Below are 16,184 nucleotides of genomic sequence, written 5' to 3' on the forward strand. Positions count from 1 at the left end.
TTCCACTTGTTGGCGGGCCATACATATAAATGGACTTTGCCTGTGCCCTCCTGAGGTAGGTTGGAGGGTTGGGTCTGCACAGGCATCTGTTCCTATTGAAGTTTAGTGAAATGACTCAAGTGGGTTATCCTCCTTACATAGGTCACTACTAAAGGTCTGGAAGGTTTTTGTACTTAAACGCCAGGGATGAGCTGCTGGTTTTTAACCCGTTCCTGCCCATAGGAACTTTGCTGTCTGAGCTGGGATGACCAGGGTCTGTTACCTCAGAGCTGAGCTGCAGTGATGGGATACCATTCAGTGCGGTGCAGCTGCTGGATGACCTGGCTGCTGCCCTACCTACCAATGCTGGTCCCTATCTGGACCAATGTGAAACTACAAAGAGTCTGGAGCAGGAAGGGGGACCTTTCCATGAAGTTGTAATCAAAGAAGAAGTTAGCGAGTGGCAAGAAGAGTAGAGGGTGATTCTCTCCTTTAGCACACCTGAGCCTGGCAAGTTCAGTGTGCTTGGAAAAAGGGCCCTTTACATTATTTGTGTGAAGTTGCTCAATCTTCATGCTCTCCAGGGCCTGGAGGAATCCAAGTAGAGTGTTTATTTAAGGGCCAGACACTTCCTTGAAAGGTAGCGAGTCTTGTACAAGGTCCTTATTGACAAAAGATCAGGTGATCTGCAATGGAGGATTATACATGGAACTCTAGCCATGAACAGACACAGGGCACACCTGGATCCAGCAGTGGGAGAGGGGTGCTGTTTTTGTGGGGTGTCTGAAACAATTTTTTACATAATTGTTGAGTGTCCACATCTGGAGGGTGTCTTAGTTTAGTTAGGGAGTGGTGTATGGTGCTAGGTTTTTATGTTTCTGGAATCTCCAACACAAAATTTGGATGTATTTTTCCAGGTCAAGTATGAGATGGGGTACTACGTGGTGTATGCAAGCTCGGGGAGTATGAAATGGTTTGGGTGTGGGGATGTGGGACATAAGTGCTTTGCTTGCCATCATTACAAAAAGAAAACTCAGGGAATGCTGCAGAAAGTACCCCAGGTCCTAGTGTTGTAGCTGGGGAGGGAAGAGACGTACAGTCTAAGCAGGGGGAGGTATAGGTTTCCTCGGTTCATAGTGATCAGAAAGCACTTTCGCAACAACAACTGGGAAACTAACAAAATGAGATTGCGGGTAATACGGCTACGGTTGGACACACCCGCAGTGCCAAGTGGTAGAACAGAGGAATCGGACGCAGCGGTGAGAGAGGCAGTCAGGCTGAGTCCAGTCAGGTGGAGTCTAGGAAAAGGAGGGGGGTTTGTCAAAGCCGCCTGTAGCAGAAATCAGAGCAAATAGTGAGTTGGAAGAGATGGACTACGATTCAGAATCTGATTCATCGCAGGTTGGTGATCTGTACTCAGTTGAACAGATAAATATTTTTCTTAATGAAACTTTTGGAAAAAAGATTCATGTAGAGGACCACTATCCTGATACGAATAAATTTATCAGGTCATGTGCTGCTTTAAGGAAGAAGGTGGAATTAAACCTTCTGGATGAGAAGAGGCGTTTTAGGCTCAGAAAGCATGTCACGTCATTGAGGAAAAAAGTGACTAGTGTAAAAAAAGACAGGCCAAATCTAAATAAAGTTTAAATTATAAGGTTTCATCACAGGGTGTTTTCTTTCTCTTGCTACCTATTACTGTCCATTTTTCTGGTTTCACTATAATTTCTCTTTATGAAGAATCTAAGGGTTGGGTCACATCATATCATTAAAGAAACAGTGCATAACCTTGAACAGACATAGAAAATATGGAGAGTTGATTGAGGAAGATAATCCTGCTAGGAGAGGCCTTTTGCAACAGAAACAACAGGAGTTGACTACTTTTTTGCAAGAAAGAGTAAAGGGAGCATTAGTGAGAGCCTGGGTCATGAACATAAAAGACATGGATGCCCCTAGTTCTTTCTTTTTCAATTTAAAGAAATCAGAGGCTCACAGGATGTGTCTTTGCCTTCCTGATGGGAGGGTGACCACAGACTCAGGCAAAATGAGGCAGCATGTTGTGTAACCAGCAATGTGCTCCAGAGCTTCTCCAGGGACTTCCCCAGCTGGGGACTGAGGAGCAAGCTGTGCTGGACTCAGCTGAGCTCAGCTTGGAAAAAGTGAGTGGGCAGCTGGCTTCTGGTTGGTCGCCAGGCATTGATGGGCTGTCCATGGACTTCTGTAAGCACTTCTGGGGTATATTAGGAGCTGATTTACAGGAAGTGATGCTAGAGTGTCTTCAGGAGCGGGCACTAACAGTGTCTTTTCAATGAGCAGCTCTCTCTCTCGCCAAAAAAAGGGGATTTAGCTTTAATTAAAAACTGGAGGTCGGTCACACTCCTGTCAAGTGACTATAAGGTGCTCTCCAAGGTTTTAGCAAATAGACTGAAGGAATCATTAGCAAAACTGATCCATCAGGATCAGTCTTATTACATCCCTGGAAGATCCATTACGGACACTTTGTTTAAGATGCGTGATGTTATGAATGTCTGTAAAATGTATGACTCGGATATTGGCATAATTTCTTTGGATCAGGATAAAGCTTTTGATTGTGTTGATCGTCAGTATTTGTTTTCCACCCTCAAGGTGTTTGGTTTTGGGGAGATTTTTATGTGCAGGGTAAGGCTGCTGTACAGTGGGGTATCAATGTATGGTGAAAGTAGGGGGTGGTTTAAGCAGGCCTATAATGATGAGGAGGGGAATAAGACAGGACTGCCAAATTTCAGGCCAGCTATACAGTTTAGCCACTGAACCCTTGCTATGTAGCCTGAGGGGTAGAATAATAGGACTTTTCTTACCAGAGTTACCAGGGGACCCACCAGTGACTTTCAGCATATGCTCATGACACAAATGTCCTTATTAAGACCTGGAGAGATGTGGAGATTTTGGTGGACAGCCTAAAGCTATATGAGAAGGCCTCCACAGCAAAAGTGAACTGGGAAACGAGTGAGGCCTTACAGCTGGGGGATGGAGGGCATGGGGCAGTACCCAGTTTGCCAGGTATGCTTAGATAGGAGAAAGAAGGGCTAAAACGTCCAGGAGTTTTTCTAGGTAGCAGAGGTGGGGGACCCGAGTCGCATGACTTGACTTGAGTCAGACTCGAGTCACAAATTTGAGGACTTGCGACTTGCTTGACTAACGTTGATAAAAGACTCGACTTGACTTTGACTTGGTATTCATGACTTGAGACTTGACTTTTATTTGAGGCAGATGACTTGAAAGGACTTGACAGTTTTTATTAAGCTGAATAGTCCATTTGCATTTTTCCCATGGCGCGCAGGACAGCCTGCCTCCGTGGGCTATGCGTGGCAAATTGTGGTCACTCACTCACTCATGGACGACCTGAGAGGGACGTTTGGTAGAACGCATGCACAGGTGGTGCTTCGTCTAGTACGACGAATGCGCAGGTGCATCTCCCAAAATCACCACGTCGAACGGCACAAGATTTTTAGGCACAGCTTTATTGCCTAACGTTACTTCAGCTAACCCTAACATGTTAGCGTTTTGCCTACTTCAGTTAACCTCAGGGTTTCCGCCAGTGCATTGCAAGCCCGGCGGCCCACCGGGCCTAAATTGACCCCCCGCCGGGCCTAAGCATCGGGGATTTTTAAAAAAAAGAAAAGAAAATGTATGTATTTTTAAGATGCTTTTAAACTACAGTTACAGTGGGGCGGCTCGGTTGGAAAGCTCACCAGCGACATCTGTTGGTTAAAACATGAACTCACTATAGGAAAACAGCAGGTCTGTTCTTTACCCTCATTGTGCATAGAGTGACGTTCAACACTTGATGCTTCCAACTATCACAAGCTAACGGTACCTAGCAAGGGACCATTTCTTTAGTAGGCTAACTAACCTCGTTACAAACTGTGTTATCACTTCATCTTGTCGGTGAGTACATTCTTTTTATATTAACTTAAGCAGTGTGTAGGCAACGTTAAACTAGTAGCATGAATGTAACGTTCGATACATTGTAACATTACATGATTTATTAACGACTTCACTTATTAAAAACGTTAGCTTGATGACATTGATGTGCACGACAATGTGGTCATTTAGCTAACTTAGCTAGCTAGCCAAACAGTCAGTAACACAGATACATAGGTATTTTGTTGTTGTTGAAATGTGCCCAGCATACCAAGGCTGTACATTGTTGTAAGATTCAGTAGCCAATCAATAGGCAGTGTTGTGCATATCCCCCTCTTACAGCTTGTTTCCAGCCCAAACCACTGCAAAGAGAGCAAACCTTTTTTTTTTTTATAAGTGACATTTCCTTCTGACATCTACAACAGCAATCGCAAACACGACATTTATTTTGCCTTTTTGTATAGCTATTTCCATGGATAAAATCGCATTTATTATTATTATTTATAGGTAAAAACATTTACTATATTTTTAAATAATTACTATTTACTATTACACATCCAGGGAGATATCCAACTACTTGCACGTTACATGACATGTATAGCCACTTAGTAATACGATCGCATTTCAGGCTAGAAAATAACCTGTTAATCCAGAGAAATTGCTGAGTTGTCTTAGAATCTTTATCGCAACAGAATGTTTCAAGGCTGGCAGCCCGGATCAAATTTGTTGTAACAGCTGCCGTCCAAAACAAACACCTGAGAGAGGCTGCCTGCGTGCGTGACTCCCCCAAGGCGTTACGTCATTGTTTTGCAATGCGCAGCTGTCGTAAAAACATGCTGGCTTTGATAAGCGGAATCGATAAGCTTTGAGCCATACGATTTCAATGAATAGGACAACTTGGAACCAGTTCGGGATTCCCATCCCTATTTAAATGTGCCCAGCATTCCAAGGCTTTTTGTAAGATTCAGTAGCCAATCAGGACTTGAAGACAAGTTTTTTGTAGAGTGCAAAAACTTTGATATTATTTATTTTAATTTATTTTGTTGTTGTTTAAATGTCCCCAGCATTCCAAGGCTGTAAGAATCAGTAGCCAATCAGGACTTTTTTCAAGTTTTTTGTAGAGTGCAAAAACTTTGATATTATTTATTTTAATTTAATTTAATTTCGTTTGTTGTTGCTGAAAACACAGCATTCCAAGTCTGTACATTATTGTCAGATTCTTTGTAAGACTATGCTTTGCTGTAAATAGTTGTTGATTTTTTAAAATGTGTGTTGAATAAATTACTTATTTATAACAACATTCACATTATGTAGTTATATTTTCAAATCTCCAGTCAGCATTTAGCACTGACTTAATGTAGGGCCCTATGGAATCTGCGTTATAGCTTTTTTAAATTCTCAATTCCGCGATTCCGTCCGTGATTCCGTTATCACAGAAACTATAGGGCCCTACCTTAATGCTGCCATCAGTCTGTCGCTGGCCCGCACCGGGCCCCCATCAAAAAGACACTTGGCCACTGACCCCCGTCAAAAGATACTTGCCACCGGGCCTAAAAACTTTTCTGGGGGAAACCCTGAACCTAGTTAGCATGTACCACTGATAGATGTATGGACACACGGAGGACAACAAATAACGTTACAGAGGTGAGGACATGCCATAGCTAGCAAGCTATATAGTTAGCCAAGTTTTACTCATGACACTTTGTACAGGTGCGCCGTGCTTCTGGACGGTTTCGTGCTTGTTCTAGATATTGAGCATGAACAGTTACCGTTTTGAAACATGATTGGGTGACTTTTAGTGCAGTGTGCACAACCCAGGTTTAAAAGGCAGTGTCTATCAGGACCTAGAAAGCAATGCAAGACAGGATCGAGTTGGAAGCATGTTGAAAGGATTCTCCCAAACCTGTGTTGATTTTCTCTCGAGCCTTATATTATCAGACTATTTCTGATTCAGACAAGACAGCTTATGAATTGACAGCTTTTCAAGACAGAGCTTCATCATTCTGTTTGCGGTCCCTCACTAATTCAAAGTCAATGTAACTCAACCACAGCAGAATGGTCTCTCCCTCTCTCTAATCAACTGTGTGACAAATGCAATCCTGTGAGGTCAGGCAAACAAGATGGTATTTTTCCTTGATGAGGATTAAAAATTCAGTGTTGTAAATTAATGGATGTATTAGTGTACACAATCCACAGCAGAAAATAGTAATCATCAGATAGAATACTATGTTTCGTTTTTGCACAATTTGAACAATTGCCTATACAGTAGGTACTCGCGTGTGCCGCATAATAAATACAAAGTGGGAAACTGTTGTGGGTATAATAATCTCTTTATGCATTCAAAGGGTCTTAGATAAAGATTTAAAAACTGCCATGATCATCCAGACATACTAGTCACCCTCCACACCATAATATCAGTCATTTCAACTCTATTTTAACGTCACTCACTATCCTCTATGTTGAAAACTGTCAGTGGAAGGCCCAATTTAAAGGAAAAATGACAAAAATCTTAGAGATGAAATAGCATACCAATATTGTATGCTATCATATATGTCTGTTTTAATGTAATAAGTGATTTTAAAATGTCAGTAGTGTAACCTAATGTAACCAAAGCAGCCAATATTTTTAGGAATGAGGTTGAAAAGAAAAACATACCTGCAGCTCACAAAGGTAGCAATAACTAGTGATTGGTGGACACACGCTGTATTACAGTCATATTCCCATTAAGTTAGTGAAGACCAACAGAAACAGGAATTTCCAAAGTATCAACAACTACCAGACATTTACAGTATCTATACGAATTGGTCCCATCATCATGTTTTGTCTGAGAAAACAATCTATTTCATTTTATCAACAAAACTATTTTGTTAAACTAATATGAAAGTAGTACTGATAATTGTTTTAACAACATGTATTTTGCACTCAAAAGGAAGTATTGATAAGAGTATTGATAAGTATTGGTATCGATAAGCAGTATCGATAGTGGTATTGGTATTGATAAAATCCTAACCATACCCATCCCTAGTTGTAGAGACTAACTAACTAATAGGTGCAGTTTTCTCATGACATGGCTTGCCATTGTAACCCTTTCTCTCTTGTTTTAAGCGCTTCTTTCATGGTGACTTGACTTGTGACTTGCTTGACCTGAGCAATGACTTGACTTGTCTTGCTTGATGTTTAGCAGTGACTCGACTTGACTTGCTTGAGTCTAAACACAGTGACTTGAGACTTGCTTGAGACTTAAAGGTTAAGACTTGAGACTTGCTTGTGACTTGTGTGACTTACTCCCACCTCTGCTAGGTAGTATGGACTATCAGAAGAAGAACTGGGAAGGGATGTTGGACGAGGTTGTTGCTAAGTTGTCTAAATGGCAGTGGTTGTTGCCACTAATTTCTTTTTGTGGGAGAGACCTGGTTCTCAGTAACCTGGCTGTCTCAACACTATGGCACAGGCTTTACGTATTGGAGCCACTAAGAGGTCTATTGGAGGAGACACAAAAGCAGCAGGTGAACTTTTTCTGGTTGGGTCAACATTGGGGAAGGCTGCATTGCTGTGCCTCCCTGTACAGGAGGGGGGTCAAGCAATGGTTAACCTGCGGAGTAGGGTTGCATCGTTTCGGTTGCAAGCTGCCCAGTGGCTGTTTTATCACCCAGAGCTCAGCTGGCGAGGCTTAGCCTGGATTTTGTTGAGGAGGGCTGGAGGTCTTGGTTATGACCATCAGCTTTTTCTGCACTTGCCCCTTTTTTTTTTTTTTTTTTACAAATTTCTTGTGAAGTCGTGGTATGAAATGTTTACTATTACGAGAGATATTACTAGTCCTGGGTGATGGGTGTTGCAAGAGCCACTGCTTCATAACCCTCTCTTGGAGGTCAGATTGTTGCAGTCCATTAGTCTTCAGGCTGCCCTGATAAGAAGTGGGATCACAAAGTTAGGTGATCTCATATACAGAGGAGACTGGAGGACGGTGCGCAAGCTTGCCAGGAGGATTGATACCCGGTCAATACGTCTGGTGGAGCAGGTTGTAGAGAGGGTCCGTGGTTCTCTTCCTGGCCCCTTTCTGATGGCAATGCAGACACTCAAGCAGGATGGCTGACCAGATTTGGAAGAGGAGCTGGGGTTTCCATCATTGTCTGTAGCTGTAGTGACAGTCAGCAGGACACAGACAGTTCCATACTATGTCTTTGCACACCTCAGCTGGGAAACTTTGAACAGACCAGCAAGAAAGCTCTGTATCTGGCAGTAGTAAAGTTCCATCACAAAGCCGTTCTGAGGAAGGTGAAGCCGTCAGGGTGGCCAGGGGTTTCGGGACCAAGTTCTTACCTGAGACAGCGTTGGCACTCCCTTTATAAGCCTCCCATAGAAAAGTGTACTGGCATACTAGAGATAGTGAGGCAGTGGTGTACAGGGATAGTCATGGGCTTTTCCAGGGAGCTGTACATAGGAGAGCCAAGGTACACAGTATTAGAGAAGAGGAGGGTGTGTCTGCTAAACTTTATATTTTTGCAGGCTAAGCTAGCAGCTTGGATGAGTGGAAAAAACGAAAGACTTGGGGCAGGATCAATGGAGGCAGAAAGAATTATGTGTGGGTTCATAGCAGCAAGGCTTTGGGTAGAGTTCTCCTATTATACACTTGTGGAAAACAAACTACATTTTGAGCACTTGTGGGGGTCAATGGGGTGCTATGTCATGTGGATGAGGAAGGAAGGCTTTGACTTGGTTTTTGATCTTTTAATATTTTGCTGATGCAGTTGGGCTGTATTTATATAAGAAAACGGAAGATAATCTTTCTCTCTCTGTCTATATCTCTCTCTCTTTCTGAACCTATTCTCTCTTCTCTGCCTGTTGTGGTTGTTTGGGTTTATTTTTTTCTCTTGTTGTTGCTTTGTCTGTTCTCTTATATTGAAGTACAGTAATTTCTGTGTTTGGAAAATGTCCCAATAAAAGGGTTTTTAAATCTCTCTCTCTCTCTCTGCATGCTGGGAGTTTGGAATGTGAGCAGGTGTGGGTGAGTGTGTGGAGCTGCTGAATGAGATTGGGCTATTTTTTTCTTGTTCTTTCTTACTTTTTCAACCTTTCCTGCATGATCAGGCAAGAGCTTTTTATTTTACTAACTAGCGGAATTAGCGGGTGAAACGCAGGTAACTGTGGCCCGTTCTGCCTCAGACATCCCCGGAGAAAGCCTGCCATTTCTATCGATCAGACATGGAGTGAGAACGGTCACAGAACCCGTCTACACTGTTGAACAAGTTCTCCTAGCTGTAGGAGAACAGGTTGGCCATGAAAACATATCTTATGAATTGTGGATGAATAAAGCCGTAGTAGTTTCTCCTTCGAGAGGAATGTTATGTTCATATGTTGATTGAAAAGGGCATTACTGGAGGATCAACTTATAAGCGTTTCCCCACTTTTTGTACCATCCACACGAATTACCGTATCAGGCGTTCCTCCAGTTATTCCGAATGAATTGTTCAAACAAGAGCTTGTATGCAAAGATGCTAGACTGCAGCAGGTGTACATGTATCTAAGTGACCCCTGGCAAACTTTAGATTTTTCTTTTAAGGTAAAGTATGAGAATGGTTGCTATAGTGAGTTCGCAAGTTCTGGAAGTATGAGGTGTTTTGAATGTGGAGATCTTCAAAAGAGATCTTCCTGCCCCCATAAAGACGAAAATAACGTAAATAACACCCCGCGGTCAGAAGACCAGCCTAAGGAGCTGGCAGCAGGCGATCCCGAAAGCAGCAACCTGCACTCAGATGCACAAGAACTGAGAGAGTCTAGCTGTGAGGAGGGGGAAAACAGTGGCACAAATAACGAATGCGGTGAAAAGCGAGTAGTACAGGAACAAAGTGAAAGCAAACAAACAGAAACTCCAACTTCTATCGGCGCGGTCACTGCATCCACCCAAACAGCTGCTCAAATAGCTGATACTAAGAATGAAAGAGCATCAGCATGCGAACCGGGTAATGACAATGTAGAAAACGCAGATGATTCCCTTTCTCAGTTTTCTGATACTGTGTAGCAAGACAATGAACAGATATATTCATTAAAAGACAAACAAAATTCTAGACGAAGCCTACGGCAAACATACTGTAGAAGTGAGTGAGTTTTTCCCTGATGTGGACAAATTCATTAGATCTGCCATTAATACCAGAAAGTTAGTCGGATATGAACAACTAAGTAAATGAAAAGAGAAGTAAAACTCCTGTAAAAGCACAAAAACAATGTGTGAAGCACTAAGGGTGATATCCTCTCACTGTTACACTATTACTGTCCTTTCTTCCTTCTTTTTCTTATTCCTCTTAATGGAGAGCATAAGAATAGCAACCTTAAATATCAATGGAGGTAGAGACAGATACATGAGGGCTATGTTAAATGAGCTGAGTAAAACCAAGGACTTGTAGATGTACTTTTTATACAAGAAACGCACAGTACTGTAGATAATGAGACTGGGGAATGGGTTGGAGGGGACTGCTTTTTTAGCTATGGTACTAGTCTTAGTGCAAGTGTGGAGATTTTTTCTCAACGCCTTAATATTACTAATGTCTCAATGTTTGAAGTGGAGCAGGGAAAGATCCGAATAGTACAGGAAATGATTAGAGACAGGCCTTTAATTTTTATTAACGTATACACACATAATATTGGCCTAGATCGTATCAGACTTTTCCAGAAACTAAACACCACACTCGAACAGATTAATAGTAGCTCTCTCTGTAACGAGCACTGACTCAGAACAGATAAGAACCCACAAGCACGACACAAACGATCAGGTGAGAATTCAAGATTCACAAGGTTTCATCCAGAAAACAGGCAGGGAATCATTGTCCAGGAGATCTGGCAGAAGATCAGGCAGGAGAGTACATGCTGGAAAGCTTAGCGCAATGCAAAAGACAATCTGGCAAGGAACAGGTGGAAATGGACCGGTATATATACTGAGGAACTAATGAGGGAATGAGCTGCAGGTGGGGAAAACCAGGTGAAGGGAATGAGGTGATAGCATGGAATGTGGGAGTGGCAGGATCTGAAACGACAGGACAGTTAGTGGCATGACATGAGAAAGCAAACCCAGTAGTGACATGGCATGAGGAAAAAAACCCAGATGAAGAAACTAAGAGTTAGTAACCATGAAAACAAATGAGGAAACTGAATGAATGAATACAGGGAGATCAAGAAGGATTCATGACACTCTTGTAGTGTTGGGTGGAGACTGGAACTGCACCACACATTTCACAGTGGACAGAAACAGGGAACTCACAGACAGCTACTTCTCTCTAGTCTGATTGAAGAAAATGATCTTGTGAATGTTTGGAGAAAGTTAAATCCAGCAGTCAAACAAAATACATGGGTAAATGTCACTGAGGGTAGAGTAAGTGCAATCAGACTGGACAGGATTTAAATTAATAAAATTTACTCCAACATATTACGTAAGCCTACAATATCACCTGTCGGCTTCTTAAACCACCATCTAGTAACAACAGAGATTTACTTATCAGTATATTGCACAGGTAGTCCATATTGGCATTTTAATGTCAGATTAACACATGACAAGGTTTTCTCACTTGTATGAGTTCGGGAATTAATGGAAGTTAAGGAAAAAGGACTTCGAAAATCTAGTTGTTTGGTGGGTGAATCTTTTGTTAACAATACACAACACACATCAGCCATAGGTAGGGAGGTTGAAGGTTCTGCCTGCAATGTAATCACTATGGGAGTTCCACACACAAACATAAACAAAATTGTCATCTGGGCTCACTTTAACAGGTCGTTTAACAAGAAAATATACAAAATCGGAGCAGATAGAGCAAATAAATCGTTTCAAAAGTGCACTGATAGTTCAGCGATGTTACTTTTTTACTTTAGAAATCAGGAATTATTATGCGAACTTGACTCTGTTTACGAGCATTTCTGCACTTAACGCTTCACCAAAAAGAGTGGGGGCATTATAAAAAAATCGAATATTGAAGGCATTATTATTCATTTCACCACAAGAAAAACTCAATATGGAATGTTTAAAATGTGAATTGGTTATTAGTTATTGATACGTTCGTATATTTAGGTGTCCTAAAAATGTTACAGCTGCCAGCGTCCTGAGGGACTTAGAATTCTACAGCCACTTCAGAAGCAAAATGGCACCAGAAATACAGGCACTCACTATATTATTCAAAATAACCCCAGAAGGACTTTTGTATTGGTGAAATGAAATGTTATTGAAATTGTAGCTAAACCTTGTTACTTTACATTTATTACAAAGGGCCCCTGCCTTATCCTGATTATTCCATTCCGATTCGTCCAAGTTATGGTGGGAAAGATGCCCTATAAAAAGTTTTCTGACATATAGAGATCTTGTCTATAGTGTGGCATAAAGCATTTTAGGTTCTGGCACGTACAACATTTTGAGAGTACATATTTGATTAAATGTGGCATCCCATAACAATATATATAAGTAAGTGTGTACAGTATATTAGTTTTACTATATGAATACCACTAAATATATATCTGTTCATATTGTTAAAGAAAAAATATAACCCCACCCAAAAAGTCATACAGATGATGATGTGTTTTCAATAATAGTGATTACATGCCGAGGGAAGCAGCTAATTTTTCACATTGTATTAACATTGTATTAACAACCCTTATTTTTAAAAGAGTGACCTCATGCATGAAAAATAAACTGTCTGAAAAATCCCCAAAACAGGTTTGACCTCCCTGATAAGAGAGAGTTCAGGATCTAATCTTGATTATAGGCTTCTGATTGCCTTTGGAGTCTGTTAAAAGATCAGAAACACTCTTCAGGAAGCTGGCATGGATGTATCTGTGATAACTGAGCATGACAACTTCACAAACAAAAGTACAGAGGCTACATTGCAAGATGTAAAAAACTAGTTAACCACAAAAACAAGATGGCCAGGTTAATGCTTAAAAAGGACCTAAAACCTAAAAGTTCTGGAAAAAGGTCTTGCGGACAGATGAGATTCCAAGATTCATTTGTGTCAGAGTGATGGCAAGAGAAAAGTCTAGAGGCCAAAAGGAACTGCCCAAAATGCAAATCACCCACCTTCATCTGTGAAACATGGTGGCGGGGATGTTAAGATTTGGGCATACACGGCTACCACAGGTCTTCATGGATGATGTCAGTGCTGATAGCAGCAGTAGAATGAATTATGACGTGACAGAAGCATCTTGTCTGCTCAATTTCAAGCAAATGCCTCCAAACACATTGGATGGCGCTTCATCCTACACCAAGACAATGATCCCAGACATACTGCTAAAGCAACAAAGGAGTTTTTCAAAATCAAAAACTGGAAAATTATTGATAGGCCAAGTCATTCACCTGATCTAAATCCAATTCAACATGTGTTTCCTATGGTGAAGAGAAAACTTGAAGGCACTAGACCCCGAAGCAAGCAGGAGCTGACGATGGCTACGGTACAAGCCTGGTAGAGCATCACAAGAGAAGAAACTCAGCACCTAGTGATGTCTATGGGTCACAAAATCCAAGCAGTCATTGCTTGCATATGATATGCAACAAAAGTACTAAACATGACTACTGTAAATTATTGTGCACGTGCATGTGTGTGTGTGTGTGTGTGTGTGAAAGAGTATGAGTGTGTTGATGAATATGTGCGAGCTTCTCTGTGTGTGCACACACATTCTGGTGTGTTGCACCAAATGAAATTACCAATTTATCACTTATCCTGTGTTTTAAATTAAATCCTACCCTTCAGCAATATCAATTTTCCGAGAATTTCTGCAATAAGCATACAATTATTGTGTTCATAAAATTGCAAATAATTGCATATCTACATCTCATTGAATGCATCCAGTCATATTTACATTAGCTAGTGATCTGCCATTAGGGAGTAAACTGAATTTTATGCCTCGTCATTGTGTTTATTGCTCCCATTTGAATGAAAATTCCCAAATATCTGTCTTAAAATCTGTCTGATCACTCACCCAAACATCAGTTACATTACAAAAGTAAACAGGGCATTACAGAAATTGACATTAGTCTGTGGTAAAGTTTAGTTTTCGATTGAAATACGAAGTGCAAATATATACACTATATGGCCAAAAGGATGTGGACACCTGATAGTCAAAATCTTATCCAAAATTATGGGCATTAATATGGAGTTTGTCCTGCCTTTTCTGCAAGTTTTAGGGCCCGATTTACTAAACCATTTGCAACTATTTTCAGAAACAGATATGACGCATTCTGCCCTAGAAATATGCGTCCTATACTGTATATGAAAGAGGCACACAGGGCTAGAAGCAGTGTGCATACAATTTGCAAGGTGCGCTTCTCTGCTTAATGCACTTAAGGGGGGATTGCACAATGAACAGGCTAAGATGTAAGTGTGGCTGATTAGGTATTCGATCAACTTTACTAAAGTTTTCACAATTAACAAGGGTTGATTTTTTTCCATTAAAGTTCTCTGCCTCTGAGGCAGAAAAATCATAAATCAAGGTTCAAGCAAGACGGACACACAGGTATAGTCTTTGAAGATGCAATGAGAAAATCTTTGCAACAAGAATCACATTATTTCAACTTCCCAAGTAAGAAATAATGAACTGGTACAAATGATTAATATGAATAATCAATTCATTAATTATTGCCACCAATAAATAATGGCTGGGCGTTTGTCACAGAGGATTTTGGCTAAAGTCACAGAGCAGTTATGGAAAAGTTGTTAAAATTCACAGAAACCTGAAAAAGAGGGAGAAATCACAGTGTTTAAAAACATCTAAGGTCCAAGAAAATCAGTGGGCAGTTGCCACTATCAGACTAAAAAAACAATACAGTAAATACAGTGATAGGCTGGTGTATTAAATCGCATTTGTCCATCACAGAAAGAGCTTGCTTTTTGCCTTTAACAGAACATTGTTACAAATTGCATTACTAAAATATTAAAACCCAAGTTTGTTGTGCTTGTTTTTATTTTTCTTTAAGTTAGATTTAGTACATGTTGAGAGGTTTGAGTATTTGAGCACCTGCTGTCATGGAAAGCACTAAAACTGTAAAAATGTACAGCACTGCCAAACAAAATCCAAATATAATGGAATCTGTGACACCTGTGACTTTGTTGACAAACATCCAGCCATAGAAATAATTACTCATCTGGGAGAAATACAAGATGACCTAGGACCTCCCACACCATAGGCCATAGTCAAGCTCCTTGCAACATTACGCTATACATATGATATAAATGTTACGTATGATATAAATTCTATTTTCACATTTTGCAAAAGCACATGTGGAACCCAGTTAAACATAGCAACATTTTGTTGCAAAAACTAACCACAAGGCACTTTTGTCAGAAATGTAAATTAAACATATCTTGCTCATTTTAAAAAATATATAGTTAAAATTGTAATTTTGTGTGTGGGAAGGTGGGAGAGGGGTGTAAAACTGTACACCGGCTTAATTCTGATACTTAGAAGCTAAGTGCAAATCAGCTTGCAGTTAAAACTGAGGAGAGGCTAAAGTCGCCATAGCAACGCAGAGGATGGAGAGTAACAAGTGTGTATTCTAAAGAGCAAACAGAGAGCAGCTGCTTGGCCGGGGGAGCATGGAGAGCAGGCGGGGCTGCACGGAGATTCCTCAGCTGTCGTTTACCGCTTGCACAAGATGGATCTGGCAATCCATCACTGAACGCATCTGAATTTCTGCGCGAAGAAGAAGAAAGGCAAGGGACTTGCTTTGGTAACTTGTGCTGACAAGTGTAACAGCAACAAAAATCACACTTATATTGGAACAGGAATCTAATCTGCAGAGCTCAGACCCCTCTGAAAAATTGGACACATTTATTCTGGTGATTTGTCGAGGGTGGGGGGATGGACAGGCACCGTGGTGTGCACGGAAATATATACATTTCAATATGCAGTTCACTTGCTTTCTTCTTTTTTCTCCTTCGTTGCCATCGTTCATTATTTGGCTTCAAACAGCGTAAAATGTACAGCTGTGGCGACTGTCAAAAGCTTGACGGACTGTTAGGCTTGTGTGCATTTTGACAGTGGGTGGAGTTTTCTTGCCCGCACCTCCTCCTCCCCTTCACCCTCTCCCTTACCACCCCCTCACTGTGAAGAAACTGAAATGCACTCCACACTCTCATCTTTACCAGCAGGCTGGTTTCTGCTTCAACACCAATTGCTGTTGGACTGAGCCAGCCACATGCTGAGTGCAGTATGTGGGTGGGGTGCAGTCAGAATTAATTTCATATACTGTACACTACATATTCAGAGAAGAACCAGCTAAGACAAAAATACATGCTGATAAAAAAAATAAAAAAAAACATAAAGCAAATAAG

The sequence above is a fragment of the Anguilla rostrata genome, chromosome 5 (assembly GCF_018555375.3).
Source record: "Anguilla rostrata isolate EN2019 chromosome 5, ASM1855537v3, whole genome shotgun sequence".
Lineage (NCBI taxonomy): Eukaryota > Metazoa > Chordata > Actinopteri > Anguilliformes > Anguillidae > Anguilla > Anguilla rostrata.